Source organism: Pediculus humanus, genomic scaffold, assembly GCF_000006295.1.
Source record: "Pediculus humanus corporis 1103172108297 genomic scaffold, whole genome shotgun sequence".
NCBI lineage: Eukaryota > Metazoa > Arthropoda > Insecta > Psocodea > Pediculidae > Pediculus > Pediculus humanus.
The window spans coordinates 54,551-59,989 of record NW_002987866.1 but is presented as its reverse complement, the minus strand read 5'-3'; positions in this window follow the sequence as shown (position 1 = coordinate 59,989).

Genomic DNA, 5,439 nt, shown 5'->3' with positions numbered 1-5,439 from the left:
AAGAAAACTTTTAATTTAATTTTTGCGTTATTGCGACATTTTTTTTAAAACGTCACTCATGTTTTTTTTGAACGTGTTCGACAGTCCAGAAAATCAAATTTCATTAAATTTTCCTTCGTAAAAGAAGAAAGAAAGAAGAAAAAAATTACAAAATAAAAAATTTAAATTTATTCGAGGAGAGGGGGTTGGGGGGGGGGAAGAAACTCGATTTAATAAACATATTTGTACGTGTACATAAAACTACGCACGTACGCACGCACGCACGAAAACACGAACGTACGAGCGAACGCATAAAAAAAAAAGAGCGTGGAAAGTAAAGAAAAAGTAACAACAAAAGTAAACTTAAAAGAAAAACTTTTTGACAAAGCCCCGCCTGCCTCCCGACCCGCCCCCCGCTCCTCCCTTTTGCAAATTTAATAAAAAATTTATTAAAAAAAAATACGAACACGTTATCGTCGTGGTATTAGTTTTTTTTTTTTTAACCGACAAACGCGTAGGTAATATTTTAATTACTTTAACAAAAAAAAATAAAAAAAAGGTCGGAACGATCCGACCAATGAGAGAATTCTTCGTCATCGGTGACGTCATCAGAGACTCGTCGCAGTTTTTTTTCGAATTCGCACGTAATTATCATTTGTTATTTTTTTTATTACAATTTTCCGCCAATTTTTTTTTTTTTTTTTTTTTTTTTTTTTAATTTTTGAAAACAAATCGAATTTTCAAACAACAACAACAACAACCGTTTGTCAACGAATTTGTTACGTTTTTTTTTTTTTTATACTCGTACGGGTGTCGTGTTTAACGTTATTTTTCTTTTTACAAAACTTTATTTTTTAAAAGCAACAGCAATTTTTTTTTTTTACATCTCCTTCCGCCATTTTGTTTTTTTTTTGAACTTTAACACCTTTTTGTTGTTGTTTTTTTTTACTTTCGTAATAACAATAATAACGTTTGATGTCGTCAAGATTGTAAAAAAAAAAAAGAAAAAAATATTATTACCTTTATTATTACTGTTATTATTATTATTATTATTATTATTATTATTATTATTATTATTATTATTACCGTTTTCGTTTTTTTTTTTTTACCGACGTTTTAATGGTTTTTACGACTCGGTAATGAAAAATTTTACGTTTTTTTTTTTTCTTCTTCCACGTTTTTTTTTTTTATTTGTTTGCGTAATTCTTTCATGAAAATGTTTCAAATTTCAAAGTTACGAAATCAAAATAACTTGGAGGGCCGGGGAGGGGAAAAAAATAATAAGGGAATGACGTCATTATGCCGTGACGTCACGAATACGTCTTGTTTTATATGATTACTAAAATAAAAAAATTTTTTTTCTGAAAATTTAAATCCTTTTCTGCGGTATAATTTATAACGAATTTCTTTGGAAAATTATGGAGAAAAAAAAATCGAAGGCAGTCGTATTGACTGGAACTACTGGAAAATAATAAATTTACTATTTTTCCACGTTTCGTCTTCTGTTGCTGCAAAAACTTCATCATAGGAATTGGGGAAGGGTAAGAGCCTTAAGAAGGAGAGCCATTAAATTCACATTCTAGTCGATTCATTATCTTCATTATTTTTATTTTTATTTTTTATTTTTATTTTTTATTTTTCATTTTGGTTTTTTTAAAATTAAAACGTGCGTTTTCTCTCTCTCTCTCTCTTTTTCTCATTCGCGCTCTCTCTTTCTCTCTTTTTGTTTTTCGTTGAAGTTAAAAAAAAAAAAAAAAAAATTGAACTTATTAAAAAACGTAATTTAAAAATAAATATATATATATATATAAAGTCTTTTGTATTTTATAAAAAAAAAAAAGATGAAAAGTTTCATCGCCATTTTTTTTTATTTTTTCCGTTCGTTACAAAGTCTGAATTTACTTAAAAATTGTTTAAATACAGCATTTTCCCCCCTCCCCTTCCCCTTCTATTCCTCCTCCGCTTCTTTTTTTTATTCCTTTTTATTCCTTTTTTTTCCCTTTTTTTTACGATCGAGTACAAAGTTAGCCTTCGTTTTATATTAACGCTTAGTAAAAAGCAATAAAAAAAAAAAAAACGCGCGTTTATTTATTTTTTTCCTTTTTTTTCCTTTTTTATTTTCCTTTAGAAAACGTATATATATATATATATATGATATGCGTGGGTGTGTGCGTGAGTGCGCGTATTTTTTTATACGAGAGAGAAAAAAAAATCAAATTATTTAAAAACTTTTTTTTTTTTTGTCGTCCAGGCTTTGGTTTTCTGGAAAATAAAAAAAAAATTGCTTGGAAATGCCCACGTATATTACATATTAAGACGATAATAATTAAAAGAGAAAGAGAAAGAGAGAGAGAGAGAGAGAGAGAGTGAGAGAGTTAAAAAAAAAAGTTTCGGAGAGAGAAAAAAAAGTAAATAAAACAAAATTAAATTTTGAAATCGGATTTAGTTTTTTTAAATTTAAAATTCGCCGTCGATTTTTAATTATTACGTATTTGTTTGATTCACAAAAAAAGCGGGAAAAAGGGGAGAGAGTGTGAGAGAGAGAATAGGGAAGGTTGGGAGGAAGTGGATGGGAGGAGAGGGGAAAGAGGAAAAAAATTTTTTATAAAAAAAAGTCATCGAAATCGTGTCCGGAAAAAATAAAAAAAAAAAAATTTTAATTTGTTGTACGTTTTTCCTTACTCCTCCTCCTATCATTTTTTTTTCTCGTTTTCCTTTTTCTTACCTTTTTCTTCTTTCCTTTTTTTTTATATTATTATTCGAATTATAAACTGTGAAGTAATAAAAAAAAAACAACGGGAAACGTAAAAAAATAATATTTATTTATAAATTTTTTTTTGTGTGTCATGAAAAACATGTATCAGACATATTGTTTTTTATCAATTATTATTCGATGTTTTGTTTTGATACCTTTTGATTTTCCCTTTCCTCTTTCCCCCTCTACTTTCCTTACCCTCCCCCTTCTCTCTCTCAACGAAGGATATCAATTTTTTTTTTTTTTTTCATTTCGTTTTTCATTTCCTCCTTTTTTTTTCTTCTTACGGTTACGTATTTTTGTTTTTTAATATATAACGAAAGCAATTATTTCAATATCAAATAATAATAATAATAATAATAATAATAATAATAATAATAATAATAATAATAATAATAATAATAATAATAATCATTATTATTATTATCATTTTTTTTATTACGTAAAGTTAAAAGCGGAAAATTTTTTTTTTTTTTTGTTTCGAAAACGGTTGATGAAATTGAAAAATTAATTTAATAAAAAAACAAAAAAATCATTTCCGGTTTTGAACTTATCAAAAGAAAAGAAACGCAATTATTATTATTATTATCATCATCGTCATCAATTTTTTAACGTGAAATTTACACGTTTTGAAAAACAAGTCAAACGAAAATTTTCACGGTAATTATGTTTTTAATAATAATAATTAATAATAATAATAATTAATTTTTTTTTTGAGAAAATTTAAAAAAAAAGAAGCGTTTTCGGTTTTTTTTTAAATCCGATGTTTTAATTGTAAAATTTAAAAATGTTATGACGTAGAATGTGAATGATGAATATTTCGTTGGAATTTTCTAGAAAGAGAATCGAAATCATCGTCGAAAAAAATTTTTTTAGGTTTATAATGATGATGATGATCGAACGTTTTTTTATCTTTACAAACGGTTTACCTTTGATCCGGTTGCATCGGGTCAAAGGTCGTAAAATGATGGAACGAATCCGCGCGACACCTCAAAAAAAAAAATTTTTCCCAATCGATTATACGCGCGAATATTAAAAATTTTTCAGGAAATGTAAATAGGGAAACGGGGAAAAGGTTTTGATTCCGGCGAAATAAAGTAAAATATATGATAATGATATAATTAATTATTATCAGGTTTCGATATCGAAAACCAGAGGAGGGGGAGAGGGGGAGCAATTCTGGAATGAAATCCGACGGCGTGTTAACAAGTCATTTAAAACCAAAAAAAATTTACTATTGTTGCGATGTACGATGTTATTTATAGTAGTGATACGAGGTGTCGTCAAAAAGTTACGGAATTTTTTCTTTTCTTTAAATGAACTACGTGCGAGTCGAATACGGTAAACGAGTCGAACGTTTGTTTATTTTAATGGCAACAAGACGATTTTTTATTTCAAAAAATAAAAAGAATAAAAGTTTTTTAAGATATAAATTTAACGTTTTTCTTTTTTTATATTTTTAAAAACTTTTTCGAAAAGAAAGAAAGATAGTAACAATAATAATAATAATAATAATAATAATAATAATAATAATAAAACGTGTAGCAGATTTTAGAATATTTATTATTTAAAAAAAAAAAAATTATCCAGACTCCAGTAAAAAAAAAAAAAAAAACTTTTCAAATTAAAAAAATAAAATAAAAAAATCGCAAAAGTTCGCGAATTTTTTTTTTTTATTTTCTTTCTTTTTTTCTTTCTTTTATCATAATTTTAAAATAAATGAATCGTGGTAAAGGAGGTAATTGTGGTGGCGGTGGTGATGATGATGATGATGGTGGCGGTTGTGGTTGTGGTGATGGTAGTGGTGGTGACGGTGGAGTAAAAATGATTTCAAAGGAAAACAAAAAAAAAGTCTGAAATGAAGAAAATAAAAAAAATAATAATAATAAAAATTGTTTCAGATTTAAAACCTGTTAAAATAATAATAATAATAATAGTAATAATAATGATAATAACAATAATAATAATGATAATAATAATAATAAACTTTTTTTTCCGTTTCGATTTTCCAAGAATTTTTTTTTTCTTTTTTTAAGTAGAAAAAAAATTAAAAAGGAATTAAAAATTTTAAAATTTTCCAAACAAAAAAAAAGTTATTATCATCATCATTATCATTACCGCGTCTCCGATTTTATTTTTTTTAATATTTCCTAAACGCCCCCCCCCTCGTAATTTTTTTCCCGAAGGAAATTTTTTGTAAAAAAAAAAAAAACGATTAATTATCATTATTATTTTTATTATTTTTTTTTATGAGTTGGTAATCATTTGAGTAAATAATAAATCATAGTCATCGTGATTGTTTTTATTATTATTATTATTATTATTATTATCATCAAGTTTTTTTTTGGTTATTTACTTATGAGAAATTTTTTTGGAGGAGTGGAAAGAGGGTGATAAAAAAAAAATGATTTGACGACTGTCAATAAATAAATTTGACAATGGAAAAATTTTTAAAGCGTTAAAGAGGAAACGTGTGAGGTAATCAAAAAGAGAGAGAGAGAGTGAACAGAAAGAATGAAAGAAAGAGGAAGAAGGAATGAAAAAATGAAAGAATGAGAGAGAAAAAAAATTGGGAATAAAAGATTGACAGAGAGAGAGAGAGGGGGGGTAAGAGAGAATAAAAAAATGAAAGAGAGAGAGAGAATGAGAGAGAGAGGGGGATAATAGAGAGAGAGAAAGAGGGGGATAATAGAAAGAGAGAGAGA